Source organism: Pinus tabuliformis, chromosome X, assembly GCF_031772625.1.
Source record: "Pinus tabuliformis cultivar Carrire ecotype Pingquan chromosome X, CPIR1, whole genome shotgun sequence".
Lineage (NCBI taxonomy): Eukaryota > Viridiplantae > Streptophyta > Pinopsida > Pinales > Pinaceae > Pinus > Pinus tabuliformis.
The window spans coordinates 15,264,894-15,284,247 of record NC_142308.1 but is presented as its reverse complement, the minus strand read 5'-3'; positions in this window follow the sequence as shown (position 1 = coordinate 15,284,247).

Genomic DNA, 19,354 nt, shown 5'->3' with positions numbered 1-19,354 from the left:
AAGATTCGCCTTGACATTGAGGCAAACCCTCCTCGTGGTTTCATCATTCTCAACCAGTTCCGGGTAATTCGAACCTTTCTATTTATGTTCGGAATGAGGTTTTTGTTTGTAGGAATGGACCTTCTAGTTATTAAGACTGTTAAGGAGATCTTTTAAGTGTTTCTCTAAGACCACGAGAGTGATAGCTCCTCTGATAGCTCGTTTGTTTGGTTCCAGAAGTTAATATGACGCATTTTGGTATTGCGAGGTGATCTGCAGCTTTGGCTGAGTGTGGAGTCTTCTATTTGAAATGCATTAGCTCTCGGGTCGTTATACCTGATAATGGAAAGCTTAATACCGTGCTTTAAATTTGATAAGGGGTTTTGTATTATATTACCACTTTATTTTTTACTTCTGTTCTGGGTTTTTAATTGAACACAAAGTTCTTTCTTTAAAAGGCCAAGGGTCGTCCTTCCTCGATTCTTCTGGGGGTTTACTCCATACTCTATTTGGAAATATTGTGGCTCGAATTGTATAAGGTTTTTACATAGTTTTATCTCCTTGAATGGTAAATTTTCAGTGTTTTATCTTATGAAATATACTGCTTAAATGCCCTCTGTTGAGGCTTGTATTACTATCTTAATGATGCCTGTATTACAGTAAAAAAAAAAACTCGTGGAGGTTTCTACCTCTGCTTTACATAATCAAGTTTGTTTGCTTATTAAGTTTTCTTGTTCTTATGTCGTATCTATTCAGAATTAGTTATATGTCTGTTGTATTCACAGACTTCATATGTATGCCTATTTTCATGGAGTAAAGTCGCTGGAACACTTTATTGTCTACTGTTAGCTATGAATGCTCAACTATTTCATAATGTTTACCAATTCTTTTATTCAATAGATGAATTTAAAAGTTGATCTTGAATTGGAAAAAAAAGTAGGAAAACTATCTTTCTGGTTACTGTGATATTTCTTCTTTTTACAGAACATTTCTATCTTCTTGTGATTAGTTCTTTTTTTATAGTAAATATCTATCATAACCTTTCTATTTACAGAGAGTACTTATCCTGTCCTTTCTCAAGGTTTACTTGTCTTCTAGTTTACTTCTGATATTTGTATTACAACTTATTCCTAGGAAAATAGTAAGGGTTTTTTTTTTCTTAGAATCTTTATTTTCTTTAGTCCATAATAAAGAATTCTAATGACATATTATAAAGAACTCTAATAACATTTTTCATAAGTAAGAGACATTCATATACTTTTGCATATTAAACGACCATTATATCCTTAATAGATTTAGCCAATTCCCTAGCTACAGATTCTTAGATTCAGTGCATAATTTATATAATAACTCAGTACTTATTTGGATTACGTTACCTAGAATTAAATGATATAAGATTAGCACTTGATTTCCTCCCTGCCATGAGATTACCTACTCTGGTAAATCTTCCCCTTTGTGCTACTCCTTACCATCGGAGTTCTCTGTCTCCTAGAGACTTCAAAGTTTACCGACTATCTAGTCTTAACCAGACATAGCCATTCAAGACTGTCTGACCTTTCAGCACAACTCTCCTCTTCTTAATCTCAGATCCCCATCCTCTTGATCATTTTTTGGAAAAATACTCTAGGATTTAGTTTTGGAACATATAATTGTTTCCATAACTAATTACCTAGTAAAAGAATAATATTTACCATAACTGAAAAATGTTATCCTTCAATAACTGAATTCCAAAATAGTTTATAATTCAAATAACAATAGTTTGTTTGGTTGCAGTAAAATTAAAATAAATATTTACATTAATGGGGGATATTACATCTTCCCCCCATAAAATGGAACATCATCCCGATGTTCTCCTCCTGCAAATAAACCCAGAAAGTTTTCTCTCATAACCTGCTCATCTTCCCAGGTGGCCTCTTCTGGCCCATAGTGTTGCCACTGCACCTTAACCTAGGTGATAACTCGTTTCCGCAGCATTACTTCTCTTCGATCTAGTATAGCCAGAGGTTTGACCAAGAACTCGCCTTCTGGTTCGACCTGAACATTGCAACAAAACGTTAAGTCATTAACTAGTTATTTAACACAATCTGTAAAGTATACCTTCATATGTATATGTATACATCTTACCTTTGGATTTTGTGATTAGAATCATATACATATTTCTTAAGTAGAGAGACATGAAAAACATTTTGTACACAGATATGACTGGGTAAGGCAAGTTGATAAGCCACCGGTCCTATTCGAGCTAGGATTTGAAACAGACCGCAATATCAGGGTGCTAGTTTAGCACACCCAGCCCATTGTAAGGTGCTTTTCTTGGCTCGCACTCGAATGTAGACATGATCTCCCACCTGGAATTCTCGGAAACTCCTCTTCCGATCGGAAAAATTCTTTTTCTGGTCTTGAGAAGATTTTAAATTAATCTGTACCTTTTTCACCATTTCCTCCATTTCCTCCAACATGTCTGGCCCTAGTAACAGTTTGTCCTCTGGTCCACTCCAACTTAAAGGTGTTCTGCACTTACATCCATATAAAACTTCAAAGGGGATCATTTGAAGAGATGCATGGTACCCGTTGTTATATGCGAACTCCACTAGATGTAAATAATCTTCCCATTTTGTGGGTTGCTGCATTACATATATCCGCAGCATGTCTTCAACAACTTGGTTTACCCTTTCAGTCTACCCATCCGTTTGTGGATGGTAAGCTGTACTGAAGTGCAGTTGTGTGCCCAACCCTTCAAAGAGGGCTTTCCAGAAGGCTGATGTAAATTTTACATCTCGGTCAGAAATAATCATCTTAGGGATTCCATGCAGTTTAAAAATGTTCTGCATAAAAATGTTAGCAATTTGTACTGCTCTATAAGTTGATTGAACAGGTATAAAATGAGCAAATTTGCTCAATTTGTCCACCACCACCATGATGGAGTCATTTTTCTTCCTCGATTTAGGCAACCTGGTAATAAAATCTATAGATATGGTTTCCCATTTCCATTCTAGGATAGGTAGAGGGTGAAGTAACCCTACTAGATGTTGATGCTCAACTTTCACTTGCTGGCATTCCAAGAATTTGGCTAAATATTCTGCCACTTCCTTCTTCATGCCAGGCCAGAAAAATTCTTTCCGCAAGGAAGAAATCATTTTTTGGTACCCGGGATGGCTTGCATAAGGAATCTTACGGTATTCATCAAGAATGAGATTTTTAAGGTGTTCTTGGTTAGGTACATATATCCTTTTCTTAAAAATCAATAAATTTTATGCATTTATATCATAACACATTTGCTGTTCATGGTTGTTAATAATTTTTGCTTGCTTCCATAAATGTTTATATAATGGATCCTGCATGGCTAAATCTTGGATCTACCCAAAAGGGTAGTTCGCGATTCACTAAAAGAAATTTCGTATAAACAATTTACCTTCCGGCTTAAGGCATCTGCCACCCGGTTTTCCTTTCCCTTTAAATGTTTAATTTCAAAATCAAATTCACTCAGGAAATCTGCCCAACGAGCTTGTCTGACATTTAAAGTTGGTTGCTTGAAATAGTTTATCAGACTATGGTGATCAGTCATTAACAAGAACTTCTTGCCTAACAGGTAATGCCACCACAATTTTAAGGCATGAATGACTGCAGTTAACTCCAAATCATAGGATGAGTACCTTTGCTTATACTCCTCAAGTTTCCTAGATTCGTAGGCAACCACTCTCACTTCTTGCATTAATATGCCACCCACTCCTTCCTTACTGGCATCAATGCAAACCACATATTCCTTATTAGGATCAGCAATGCTTAGAATTGGTGTTGTGGTAAGAAGATGCTTGAGCTGGTCAAAGCTCCTTTGACAATCGGGGGTCCATTGGAACGCTTTGCCTTTCTTTTGTAGAGAGGTGATAGGATAGGCTATGCGGGAGAAACCCTCCACAAATCTTCGATATTATCTTGCTAAGCCCATAAATGATCTTATGTCGGCTACATCCTTTGGTATTGGCCATTCCATAATGGTTTTTATCTTTTCCGGACCTACGACAATACCGTCTTAGTGATGATGTGTCCCAACTATTGAATTTTCTCCTTAAAGAAATCACATTTACTGTACTTGGCGTACAATTGGTGTTCTTGTAGGATTTGCAGAACAATACGTAGATGTTCCTTGTATTCTTCCACATTCCGAGAATAGATCAGTGTGTCATCAATAAAGATTAATACAAATTTATCTGGGAACTGATGAAATATGTTGTTCATGAGACACATGAATGTTGTTGGGGCGTTAGTTAATCCAAAAGGTAAAACCACGAACTCATAATATCTATAACACATCCTGAAAGCAGTTTTAGCAATATCCTCTTTTTTTATTCTGATTTGATGATACCCAGAGTGGAGATCAATCTTTGAGAACACGGTTGCTCCTTTCACCTAGTCAAAGAGCTCATCTATCCGGGGAAGGGGGTATTTGTTTTTAATGGTTAGCTTGTTCAGCTGGCAGTAATCCATTCACATTCGCAGGGTTTCGTCTTTCTTTTTAACAAATAGAACCGGAGCTCCCCAAGAGACACACTGGGACGGATATACTTCTTATCCATCAACTCCTGGAGTTGTATCTTTAATTCAGTTAGTTCAAGTATACTCGTCTGGCATGGTGCCCAGGAAACTGAAGCAACTCCCAGAATTAGCTCAATAGTAAAATCTATGTCTCTTTTAGGGGGTAGGATTGGTATTTCTTTAGGAAAGACATCTGGAAAACTTTGTATCACAAGGATGTTTTCTAGTGCTACAGACTTCTCTTTAGAGTCAACATACCCTACCTGTATGGCATAAATTTGATAACCCTTTTTAATGCATTTGGCTAATTGGGAGGCTATTATTGGCCTTAATTGCAGAGGTTTCTGAACACCTTGTATTTCCTGTCTCTCTCCTATCTCATCTTGGTAGCTGATGGCTTTTGTTTTACAATTTATTAAGGACCGGTGCTTTTCTAACTAGTCCATACCTATTAGAATATCGTATGATCCTAAGGGTAGCACATTTAAATAAACTATGATAGGTTGACCATATAATTTCAAGGGGCAATTGTTTACTTTAGACAAAACTCTTATTTTTGCCCCGGTGGCTAGCTGTACCAACCATGGGTTTTTAAATTTAACATCTTGTAGTTTACACTGTTCCACTAACCTGGGACTAATGTAGCTTAAAGTAGCCCCAGGATCTATTAAAATAGAGCATGTCTGGTAAAAAATAGTACCTTCAAATTCAACCATAGTTGGTTGAAATTCTGCCTAATGATCCTCAAGAGCTGCGTTAATCTTAGGGATGCTCCTTGCCACTTCTCCCACTGTGGATGCCTCCTGGATTTGTGAGATTTGATCTTCTCCTCTGCGCTGAGGGTAGTTTTTGACATAATGCGGTCCTCCACATCCCCAACACTGCATAGGTGGTCTATTAATTATTTTTGTTTCATTTCTGCTAGTAAGTTCATTTGTCCTAGCTTCACATAGTACCTTAAATCTGGGCTTATTCCCATTCCGATTAAATTGACCTTTAAGTGCTCCCTTGTTGTTGGTACTCTTATTCCCCTTATGGCTGGGAATAAATTTATTTCCCTTCTTGTCTACCCATATTTTACTCGTATCTCCTTTTGGTTTATTTTGCTGATAACAAATCCGTGCTTTCCGAATGACTTCATCCATGGTTTTCGGACTGTCAAATTTCAGTTTCTCTTTCATGAACAACGGAAGACTGCTGACAAACCACTGTACTTTAGCTTTTTCCTCACGAATATAAGGAAGGTATCGTAATAATGATGTAAATTTTGTTATAAATTCATCCATGGTCATTTGGCCCAGACGGAGATCATGAAACTCTTTTGCCTTTTTGTCATAAAACCTCTCAGTCAAGTACTTTTCCTTAAAGAATTTATGGAATTTTTCCCAAGTTATGTTTTGTCATTGACCCCATGGACTGTTTTTGCTTCCTCCCACCACAATGTAACTTTTCCTTGAAGCTGGAAAATGGCCAAATGAGCCTTCAAATTGTAATCATATTCGTAAAGATGGAAATACTTATTCATATTAATTAACCATGCTTATGCCGCCTCTTCTTGCTCCCCATCGAAGAGAGGAGGCTTGATTTTTTGAAACTCCCCTTGGAGTTCAATCTTCTGTTTCTTCTGTGTCATGTGATCAGACACATTTCCTGATTCTTCTTCTTGGTTTTCTTCTCCTCCTTCTGTTTCCATATTTTCAGTTCAAAACTCTTGTTCACCAGTCATGTGGCCATGCTCTGGACTGGGGGCTAATGGCCGATGATTCTGTCTATCTGACAGACTTTTTAGGATCTTCTCTTGTTCTTGCATCAATCTCTCATTGTCTGCTCGGAGTCGGGCCATTTCCCCTTTTAGTTCTTGGACAGTTGTCCGGAGGTCTGCATTGGGATTTTGCATGTCATCGCCCAGCTGTACCCAAACCTCAGGATTGCCCTCCTAAAATGAAGTTGGTCATGTTCCAAATATGGAACCATGGGGTAGATTTCTAGCTCGCCTCATGTTGATTATTAATCTGTTGTTCCCCATGTGCACAACACAACTTTGTTATTGCTTATTCCAGAGGCCTCCGTTTGGAACTTGAGCGCTCTAATACCATATGTAACACATCTACCTATCATTCTTCATTATAAATATATAACAAATTTTTTTTATTATTATTAACTACATACTACACTTCTGCATAATACATAAATGAATTTAATGAACATATAACTGAAATACCATTAAGCGAGCACTACCGTAAACCATATTAGTTGTCACATCAAAACCTTAATTGATTACAATGTATACCTTACATACAATGAGTTATTGGTTATTATGAAAGGTGGTATTTCATTGGCACGGGGCCTTTGACTTACAAAGTTTATGATCATGTTTATAATTTAAACATTGGTACTATGCGTGCCCTGCATTTATACTCCGCAGGCAATTGCCTTGGAACTCGCCCAAGAAGCACAAGTGCATTCACTGCTTGAGCATGACTGTATACGGGTGGCTGCATGGAAGCACTCCATCTGTCTCAGTCTTACCTTGCTCTCGGGATCTGATGCCTTCATCGATGTCTTTCATCCACCCGCTAGATCAAACAGTTCTCGAGCTATCGTCCTTTCATTTCTCGCCAGTGAAGTCTTTCCTTCGATCATTGTTGCCTTTCGAATTTTCTGGGAGCTGGTGGTTCAGCTCTACCCTTCGATGGCGGTCTTTGTTTGTTGTCCGACTTCCCTAGACTCTTTCTTCCGCTATCTAGCTTCCTAGGATGCTCTGATGGATTTGAAACCCCCCCATTGTTTTGGAATTCATTCTGCGGAGGCCAGGCCTGAGTTATTTTCTACAAAGGTATGGTTTATTAATCTCCTTCCACTTAACTATTACTCTATTCAGATGTAAAAACAAGTGTTTATTCCTTTCTTTGTATTGTTTTTATTTTGCATGCTCTAACACCGTTCTTATTGTGATGGAAGGTTGGCCCCCTGGAATGCAAGATTCACCCTGACATTGAGGCAAACCCTCCTCCTAGTTTCGTCATCCTCAACTAGTTCCGGGTAATTTGAATCTTTCTATTTCTATTCAGAATGAGGTTTTTGTTTGTAGGAATAGACCTTCTAGTTATTAAGTCTGTTAAGGAGATCTTTTAAGCGTTTCCCTGAGACCACGAGATTCATATCTCCTCTGATAGCTCGTTTATTTGGTCCCGGAAGTTAATATAACGCATTTTGGTATTGTGAGGTGATCTACAGCTTTGGCTGAGTGTGGAGTTTTCTATTTGAAATGTATTAGCTCTCGGGTCGCCATACCTGATAATGGAAAGCTTACTACTGTGCTTTAAATTTGATAAGGGGTTTAATATTATATTAACACTCTATTTTTGACTTGTGTTCTGAGTTTTTAATTGAAAACGGAGTTCTTTCTTTAAAAGGCTGAGGGCCATCCTTCCTCGATTCTTCTGAGGGTTTACTCCATTCTCTATTTGGAAATATTGTGGCTCGAATTATATAAGGTTTTTACATAGGTTTAGCTCCTTGAATGGTAAATTCTTAGTGAAATATACTGCTTAAATGCCCTATGTTGAGGCTTGTATTACTATCTTAACGATGCGTGTACTACAGTAAAAAAAAACTCGCTTGTATTACTATCTTAACGATGCGTGTATTACAGTAAAAAAAACTCGCAGAGGTTTCTACCTCTACTTTACATAATCAAATTTGTTTTCTTATTAAGTTTTCTTGTTCTTATGTTGTATCTATTCAGAATTAGTTATATGTCTGTTGTATTCACAGAGTTCATATGTATGCCTATTTTCATGGAGTAAAGTAGCTCGAACAGTTTATTGTCTAATTCTTGGATCTGCCCAAAAAGGGTAGTTCGCGATTCACTAAAAAAAAATTCGTATAAACAATTTACTTTCCGGCTTAAGGCATCTGCCACATGGTTTTCCTTTCTCTTTAAATGTTTAATTTCAAAATAAAATTCACTGAGGAAATCTGCCCAACGAGCTTGTCTGACATTTAAAGTTGGTTGCTTGAAATAGTTTATCAGACTATGGTGATCAGTCATTAACAAGAACTTCTTACCTAACAGGTAATGCCGCCACATTTTTAAGGCATGAATGATTGCAGTTAACTCCAAATCATAGGTTGAGTACCTTTGCTCATACTCCTTAAGTTTCCTAGATTCGTAGTCAACCACTCTCACTTCTTGCATTAATATGCCACCCACTCCTTCCTTACTAGCATCAATGTAAACCACATATTCCTTATTAGGATCATCAATGCTAAGAATTGGTGTTATGGTAAGAAGGTGCTTGAGCTGGTCAAAGCTCCTTTGACAATAGGGGGTCCATTGGAACACTTTGCCTTTCTTTTGTAGAGAGGTGATAGGATAGGCTATGCGGGAGAAACCCTCCACAAATCTTCGATATTATCTTGCTAAGCCCATAAATGATCTTATGTCGGCTACATCCTTTGGTATTGGCCATTCCATAATGGTTCTTATCTTTTCCGGATCTACGATAATACCGTCTTAGTGATGATGTTCCCAACTATTGAATTTTCTCCTTAAAGAAATCACATTTACTGTACTTGGTGTACAACTGGTGTTCTCGTAGGATTTGCAGAACAATACGCAGATGTTCCTTGTATTCTTCCACATTCCGAGAATAGATCAGTGTGTCATCAATAAGGATTAATACAAATTTATCTAGGAACTGATGAAAGATGTTGTTCATGAGACACATGAATGTTGCTGGGGCGTTAGTTAATCCCAAAGGTAAAACCACGAACTCATAATGTCCGTAACACATCCTCAAAGCAGTTTTAGCAATATCCTCTTTTTTAATTCTGATTTGATGATACCCAGAGCGGAGATCAATCTTTGAGAACACGGTTTCTCCTTTCACCTAGTCAAAGAGCTCATCTATCCGTGGAAGGGGGTATTTGTTTTTAATGATCAACTTATTCAGCTGGCAGTAATCCATGCACATTCGCAGGGTTTTGTCTTTCTTTTTAACAAATAGAACCGGAGCTCCCTAAGGAGACACACTGGGACGGATATACTTCTTATCCATCAACTCCTGGAGTTGTATCTTTAATTTAGTTAGTTCAGGTATACTCATCCGGTATGGTGCCCAGGAAACTGGAGCACCTCCCGAACTTAGCTCAATAGTAAAATCTATGTCTCTTTTAAGGGGTAGGCTTGGTATTTCTTTAGGAAAGACATCTGGAAAACTTTGTATCACAGGTATGTTTTCTAGTGCTATAGACTTCTCTTTAGAGTCAACATACCCTACCTGTATGGCATAAATTTGATAACCCTTTTTAATGCATTTGGCTAATTGGGAGGCTGTTATTGGCCTTAATTATAGAGGTTTCTGAACATCTTGTATTTCCTGTCTCTTTCCTACCTCATCTTGGTAGCTGATGGCTTTTGTTTTACAATTTTTTAAGGACCGATGCTTTTCTAACCAGTCCATACCTATTAGAATATCGTATGATCCTAAGGGTAGCACATTTAAATCAACTATGATAGGTTGACCATATAATTTCAAGGGGCAATTGTTTACTTTAGACAAAACTATTCTTTTTGCCCTGGTGACTAGCTGTACAAACCAAGGGTTTTTAAATTTAACACCTTGTTGTTTACACTATTCCACTAACCTGGGACTAATGTAGCTTAAACTAGCCTTAGGATCTATTAAAATAGAGCATGTCTGGTAAAAAATAGTACCTTCAAATTCAACCATAGTTGGCTGAAATTCTGCCTGATGATCCTTAAGAGCTGCGTTAATCTTAGGGATGCTCCTTGCCACTTCTCCCACTGTGGATGCCTCCTAGATTTGTGAGATTTGATCTTCTCCTGCGCTGAGGGTAGTTTTTGACATAATGTGGTCCTCCACATCCCCAACACTGCATAGGTGGTCTATTAATTATTTCTGTTTCATTTCTGCTAGTAAGTTCATTTGTCCTAGCTTCACATAGTACCTTAAATCTGGGCTTATTCCCATTCCGATTAAATTGACCTTTAAATTCTCCCTTGCTGTTCGTACTCTTATTCCCCTTATGGCTGGGAATAAATTTATTTCCCTTCTTGTCTACCCATATTTTACTCGTATCTCCTTTTGGTTTATTTTGTTGATAACAGATCCGTGCTTTCCGAATGACTTCATCCATAGTTTTCGGATTATCAAATTCCAGTCGCTCTTTCATGAACAACGGAAGACTGCTGACAAACTATTGTACTTTAGCTTTTTCCTCACGAATATAAGGAAGGTATCGTAATAATGATGTAAATTTTGTTATAAATTCATCCATGGTCATTTGGCCCAGACAGAGATCATGAAACTCTTTTGCCTTTTTGTCATAAAACCTCTCAGTCAAGTACTTTTCCTTAAAGAATTTATGGAATTTTTCCCAAGTTATGTTTTGGTCATTGACCCCATGGACTGTTTTTGCTTCCTCCCACCACAATGTAGCTTTTCCTTGAAGCTGGAAAATGGCCAAACGAGCCTTCAAATTGTAATCATATTCGTAAAGATGGAAATACTTATTCATATTAATTAACCATGCTTCTGCCGCCTCTTCTTGCTCCCCATCGAAGAGAGGAGGTTTGATTTTTCGAAACTCCCCTTGGAGTTCAATCTTCTGTTTCTTCTGCGTCTTGTGATCAGACACATTTCCCGATTCTTCTTCTTAGTTTTCTTCTCCTCCTTCTGTTTCCATATTTTCAGTCCAAAACTCTTGTTCACCAGTCACGTGGCCATGCTCTAGACTGGGGGCTAATGGCCGATGATTCTGTCTATCTAACAGACTTTTTAGGATCTTCTCTTGTATTACTATCTTAACGATGCATGTACTACAATAAAAAAAAAAACTCGCTTGTATTACTATCTTAACGATGCGTGTATTACAGTAAAAAAAACTCACAGAGGTTTCTACCTCTACTTTACATAATCAAATTTGTTTTCTTATTAAGTTTTCTTGTTCTTATGTCGTATCTATTCAGAATTAGTTATATGTCTATTGTATTCACAGAGTTCATATGTATGCCTATTTTCATGGAGTAAAGTAGCTCGAACAGTTTATTGTCTAATTCTTGGATCTGCCCAAAAAGGGTAGTTCGCGATTCACTAAAAAAAATTTCGTATAAACAATTTACCTTCCGGCTTAAGGCATCTACCACATGGTTTTCCTTTCTCTTTAAATGTTTAATTTCAAAATAAAATTCACTGAGGAAATTTGCCCAACGAGCTTGTCTGACATTTAAAGTTGGTTGCTTGAAATAGTTTATCAGACTATGGTGATCAGTCATTAACAAGAACTTCTTACCTAACAGGTAATGTCACCACATTTTTAAGGCATAAATGATTGCAGTTAACTCCAAATCGTAGGCTGAGTACCTTTGCTCATACTCCTTAAGTTTCCTAGATTCGTAGGCAACCACTCTCACTTCTTGCATTAATATGCCACCCACTCCTTCCTTACTGACATCAATGCAAACCACATATTCCTTATTAGGATCAGCAATGCTAAGAGTTGGTGTTGTGGTAAGAAGGTGCTTGAGCTGGTCAAAGCTCCTTTGAAAATCGGGGGTCCATTGGAACACTTTGCCTTTCTTTTGTAGAGAGGTGATAGGATAGGCTATGCGGGAGAAACCCTCCACAAATCTTCGATATTATCTTGCTAAGCCCATAAATGATCTTATGTCGGCTACATCCTTTGGTATTGGCCATTCCATAATGGTTCTTATCTTTTCCGGATCTACGACAATACCGTCTTAGTGATGATGTGTCCCAAGTATTGAATTTTCTCCTTAAAGAAATCACATTTACTGTACTTGGCGTAAAACTCGTGTTCTCGTAGGATTTGCAGAACAATACACAGATGTTCCTTGTATTCTTCCACATTCCGAGAATAGATCAGTGTGTCATCAATAAAGATTAATACAAATTTATCTAGGAACTGATGAAAGATGTTGTTCATGAGACACATGAATGTTGCTGGGGCGTTAGTTAATCCAAAAGGTAAAACCATGAACTCATAATGTCCGTAACACGTCCTGAAAGCAGTTTTAGCAATATCCTCTTTTTTAATTCTAATTTGATGATACCTAGAGCGGAGATCAATCTTTGAGAAAACGGTTACTCCTTTCACCTAGTCAAAGAGCTCATCTATCCGGGGAAGGGGGTATTTGTTTTTAATGGTCAGCTTGTTCAGCTGGCAGTAATCCATGCACATTCGCAGGGTTCCGTCTTTCTTTTTAACAAATAGAACCGGAGCTCCCCAAGGAGACACACTGGGATGGATATACTTCTTATCCAGCAACTCCTGGAGTTGTATCTTTAATTCAGTTAGTTCGGGTATACTCATCCGGTATGGTTCCCAGGAAACTGGAGCACCTCCCAAAATTAGCTCAATAGTAAAATCTATGTCTCTTTTAAGGGGAGGCTTGGTATTTCTTTAGGAAAGACATCTGGAAAACTTTGTATCACAGGTATGTTTTCTAGTGCTACAGACTTCTCTTTAGAGTTAGCATACCCTACCTATACGGCATAAATTTGATAATCCTTGTTAATGCATTTGGCTAATTGGGAGGCTGTTATTGGCCTTAATTGTAGAGGTTTCTGAACACCTTGTATTTCCTGTCTCTTTCCTACCTCATCTTGGTAGCTTATGGCTTTTGTTTTACAATTTTTTAAGGACCAATGCTTTTCTAACCAGTCCATACCTATTAGAATATCATATGATCCTAAGGGTAGCACATTTAAATCAACTATGATAGGTTGACCATATAATTTCAAGGGGAAATTGTTTACTTTAGACAAAACTATTCTTTTTGCCCCGGTGGTTAGCTGTAAAAACCATGGGTTTTTAAATTTAACACCTTGTTGTTTACACTGTTCCACTAACCCGGGACTAATGTAGCTTAAAATAGCCCCAGGATCTATTAAAATAGAGCATGTCTAGTAAAAAATAGTACCTTCAAATTCAACCATAGTTGGCTGAAATTCAGCCTGATGATCCTTAAGAGCTACGTTAATCTTAGGGATGCTCCTTGCCACTTCTCCCACTGTGGATGCCTCCTGGATTTGTGAGATTTGATCTTCTCCTGCGCTGAGGGTAGTTTTTGACATAATGCGGTCCTCCACATCCCCAACACTGCATAGGTGGTCTTTAATTATTTCTGTTTCATTTCTGCTAGTAAGTTCATTTGTCCTAGCTTCACATAGTACCTTAAATCTGGGCTTATTCCCATTCCGATTAAATTGACCTTTAAATGCTCCCTTGCTGTTGGTACTCTTATTCCCCTTATGGCTGGGAATAAATTTATTTCCCTTCTTGTCTACCCATATTTTACTCGTATCTCCTTTTGGTTTATTTTGCTGATAACAGATCCGTGCTTTCTGAATGACTTCATCCATAGTTTTCGGACTATCAAATTCCAGTCGCTCTTTCATGAACAACGGAAGACTGCTGTACTTTAGCTTTTTCCTCACGAATATAAGGAAGGTATCGTAATAATGATGTAAATTTTGTTATAAATTCATCCATGGTCATTTGGCCCAGATGGAGATCATGAAACTCTTTTGCGTTTTTGTCATAAAACCTCTTATTCAAGTACTTTTCCTTAAAGAATTTATGGAATTTTTCCCAAGTTATGTTTTGCTCATTGACCCCATGGACTGTTTTTGCTTCCTCCCACCACAATGTAGCTTTTCCTTGAAGCTAGAAAATGGCCAAACGAGCCTTCAAATTGTAATCATATTCGTAAAGATGGAAATACTTATTCATATTAATTAACCATGCTTCTGCCGCCTCTTCTTGCTCCCCATCGAAGAGAGGAGGCTTGATTTTTTGAAACTCCCCTTGGAGTTCAATTTTTTGTTTCTTCTGCGTCTTGTGATCAAACACATTTCCCGATTCTTCTTCTTGGTTTTCTTCTCCTCCTTCTGTTTCCATATTTTCAGTCCAAAACTCTTGTTCACCAGTCACGTGGCCATGCTCTAGACTGGGGGCTAATGGCCGATGATTCTGTCTATCTGGCAGACTTCTTAGGATCTTCTCTTGTTCTTGCATCAATCTCTCATTATCTGCTCGGAGTCTAGCCATTTCCCCTTTTAGTTCTTGGACAGTTGTCCGGAGGTCTGCATTGGGATTTTGCGTGTCATCGCCTAGCTGCGCCCAAACCTCAGGATTGCCCTCCTGAAATGAAGTTGGTCATGTTCCAAATATGGAACCATGGGGTGGATTTCTAGCTCGCCTCATGTTGATTATTAATCTGTTGTTCCCCATGTGCATAACACAACTTTGTTATTGCTTATTCCAGAGGCCTCTGTTTGGAACCTGAGTGCTCTAATACCATATGTAACACATCTACCTATCAGTCTTCATTATAAATATATAACAATTTTTTTTATTATTATTATTAACTACATACTACACTTCTACATAATACATAAATGAATTTAATGAACATATAACTGAAATACCATTAAGCAAGCACTACCGTAAACCATATTAGTTGTCACATCAAAACCTTAATCGATTACAATGTATACCTTACATACAATGAGTTATTGGTTATTATGAAAGGCGATATTTCATTGGCACAGGGCCTTTGACTTACAAAGTTTATGATCATGTTTATAATTTAAACCTTGGTACTATGCGTACCCTGCATTTATACTCCGCAGGCAATTGCCTTGGAACTCGCCCAAGAAGCACAAGTGCATTCACTGCTTGAGCATGACTATATACGGGTGGCTGCATGGAAGCACTCCATCTGTCTCAGTCTTACTTTAATCTCAAGATCTGATGCCTTCATCGATGTCTCTCATCCGCCCACTAGATCAAATGGTTCTCGAGCTATCGTCCTTTCATTTCTCGCCAGTGAGGTCTTTCCTCCGGTCATTGTTGCCTTTCGAATTTTCTGGGAGCTGGTGGTTCAGCTCTGCCCTTTGATGGCAGTCTTCGTCTGTTGTCTGGCTTCCCTAGACTCTTTCTTCTGCTATCTGGCTTCCTAGGATGCTCTGATGGATTTGAAACCCCCCATTGTTCTAGAATTCGTTCTGCGGAGGCTGGGCCTGAGTTATTTTCTACAGAGGTATGGTTTATTAATCTTCTTCCACTTAACTGTTACTCTATTCAGATGTAGAAACAAGTGTTTATTCCTCTCTCTATATTGTTTTTATTTTGCATGCTCTAACGCCGTTCTTGTTGTGATGGAAGGTTGGTCCCTTGGAATGGAAGATTCACCCTGACATTGAGGCAAACCCTCCTCCTGGTTTCATCATCCTCAACTAGTTTCGGGTAATCTGAATCTTTCTATTTCTATTTGGAATGAGGTTTTTGTTTGTAGGAATAGACCTTCCAGTTATTAAGTCTGTTAAGGAGATCTTTTAAGCGTTTCCCTGAGACCATGGGAGTCATAGCTCCTTTGATAGCTCGTTTATTTGGTTCCAGAAGTTAATATGACGCATTTTGGTATTGTGAGGTGATCTACAACTTCGGTTGAGTGTGGAGTTTTCTATTTGAAATGTATTAGCTCTCGGGTTGCCATACCCAATAATGGAAAACTTACTACTATGTTTTAAATTTGGTAAGGGGTTTAGTATTATATTAACACTCTACTTTTGACTTGTGTTTTGAGTTTTTAATTGAACACATAGTTCTTTCTTTAAAAGGCTGAGGGCCATCCTTCCTCGATTCTTCTGAGGGTTTACTCCATACTCTATTTGGAAATATTGTGGCTCGAATTGTATAAGGTTTTTACATAGTTTTAGCTCCTTGAATGGTAAATTCTCAGTGAAATATACTGCTTAAATGCCCTATGTTGAGGCTTGTATTACTATCTTAACGATGCGTGTATTACAGTAAAAAAAACTCGCTTGTATTACTATCTTAACGATGGGTGTATTACAGTGAAAAAAAACTCGCAGAGGTTTCTACCTCTGCTTTACATAATCAAGTTTGTTTTCTTATTAAGTTTTCTTGTTCTCATGTCATATCTATTCGGAATTAGTTATATGTCTATTGTATTCACATAGTTCATATGTATGCCTATTTTCATGGAGTAAAGTAGCTCGAACAGTTTATTGTCTACTGTTAGCTATGTATGCTCAACTATTTCATAATGTTTACCAATTCTTTTATTCAATAGATGAATTTAAAAGATGATAGGAAAACTATCTTTCTAGTTACTGTGCTATTTCTTCTTTTTACAGAAGATTTCTATTTCCTTGTGATCAGTTCTTTTTTTACAGTAAATATCTATTGTAACTATTTACAGAGAGTACTTATCCTGTCCTTTCTCAAGGTTTACTTGTCTTATAGTTTACTTCTAAAATCTTCTGATATTTGTATTACAACTTCTTCCTATGAAAATAGTCATGGTTTTTTTTTCTCAGAATCTTTATTTGCTTTAGTACATTATAAAGAATTCTAATGACATATTATAAAGAACTCTAATAACATTTTTTAGAAGTAAGAGACATTCCTATACTTTTGCATATCAAACAACCATTATATCCTTAATAGATTTAGCCAATTCCCTAGCTACAAATTCTTAGATTCAGTGCATAATTTATATAATAACTTTGTACTTATCTGGATTACGCTACCCATAACCAAATGATATAAGATTAGCACTTGATTTCCTCCTTGCCATGAGATTACCTACTCTGGTAAATCTTCCCCTTTTCTCAGAATCTTTATTTGCTTTAGCCCATTATAAAGAATTATAATGACATATTATAAAGAAATCTAATAACATCTTTTAGAAGTAAGAGACATTCCTATACTTTTGCATATTAAACAACCATTATATCCTTAATAGATTTAGCCAATTCCCTAGCTACAGATTCTTAGATTTAGTGCATAATTTATATAATAACTCTGTAGATTTAGTGCATAATTTATATAATAACTCTGTACTTATACCCAGAACCAAATGATATAAGATTAGCACTTGATTTCCTTCCTGCCATGAGATTACCTACTCTGGTAAATCTTCCCCTCCTTGCTATTCCTTACCAGGGGAGTTCTCTATCTCCTAGAGACTTCAAAGTTTACCCTCCCTCCCATGAGATTACCTACTCTAGTAAATCTTTACCCTCCCTCCCATGAGATTACCTACTCTAGTAAATCTTCCCCTCCTTGCTACTCCTTACGGTCGTAGTTCTCTATCTCCTAGAGACTTCAAAGTTTACCTGTTATCTAGTCTTAACCAGACATAGCCATTCAAGATTGTCTGACCTTTCAGCACATCTTTCCTTTTCTTAATCTCAGATCCTCATCCTCTTGATCATTTTTTGTAAAAATATTCTAGGATTTAGTTTTGGAACAGATAACTGTTTCCATAACTAATTAACTAGTAAAAGAATAATATTTACCATAACTGGAAAATTTTATCCTTCAATAACTGAATTCCAAAATAGTTTATAATTCAAATAACAATAGTGTATTTGGTTGCAGTAAAATTAAAATAAATATTTACATTAATGGGGGATATTACATATATATATATTTTGCTAATATTTTGCTCCTAATACAACTTGATAATTATTTTTTTCCACTATTATAATATAATTAATTTTAAGTATTACTATTAAAAAAATTATTATATTAATTATATATATATATATATATATATATATATATATATATATATAATTCTAATTATAAAATTTAATATTTTATAATTATTTTATAATTTTTAAGTTGATATATAAAGATGAATTATTTTAATGTAAGAAAAATATTATTTTCTAATTTTTTGGTTAGAAAAAGTGTATTATATTGAATTAAGAAGAAAGAAAAAGTACTATATTTGAAGTGTTTAATCTTACTCATAGTCATCAACCAAAAACCTACATAGAGAGCAATATCTCTTGGAGAGGCAAGATTTTTATTGCTCAGTTAAGGACTAATTCTCGTAGACTCTGTTGTGAAATAGAGCCTTGGAAAAGGCCAAAAGAAGTGTGGGAGGAAAAAGTATGCATTTTTTGTTTTTCAAGAAAAGTGGAAAGAGAAGAGGCCTTCATATATGCAGATAGGCTAGCATCTAGCTCTTGGGATATTCTATTTAGGTTTGTCGAGACGTTGAGAGCATTTCTGGTGAGACTTCACAAGAAAAGATATTTTTTTAATATAATTATAATGATAATTAATAGTTGTGTTTTAGTGGTTATGAGTAAGGTTTATTATTTTATTCACTTCCAATCAATTCTAACAATATATGTGACTTATTATAATAATTTGGAGACACCTCGACCCACTTAAGGTTGTCCATAGGTTTATTTATTAGTTTATGCTGCCTTTATTCTTCATTCTTGGGCGGACGAGAGGAATTGTGAGGAGAGTCTGTTGCAGGCATTCTACATATGTATACGCAAGTATTTATCCACGACTACTGCATCTCCTCCACCATGTCGTCCTGAATAAATGAAGCGGAGCAGCAAGCCAACTGGAGCTGGGAACCTTAATCTCTTTATTTACGATTTCTGCAACTAATTCAAAGGTCGTCCTCGCCATTATTCCCTACCAGTCCATGTCTAACATAGCTGTGAGGATTTTAGCTATAAACTTTTCCATGGTATCATTGAAGTTCAACCATTCAAAGATGCTTGATTACAATTTCGTCTTTTGATGAGTTGCTTGGTAATTTTTGAGACATTGACCCTACGAACGTGGAGCCAAAAACCCTACGAGATTTTGGAAAAGGCATAACCAGATAATATAGTCTATTACGTAATGGTCTGGGAATAGACATCTCCCCAGGCGAAGCAAAATTATAGTTTATTTACAATATTATTTCATCCCATCAAAACAAAACAGAGCTTTCCACTTCCTT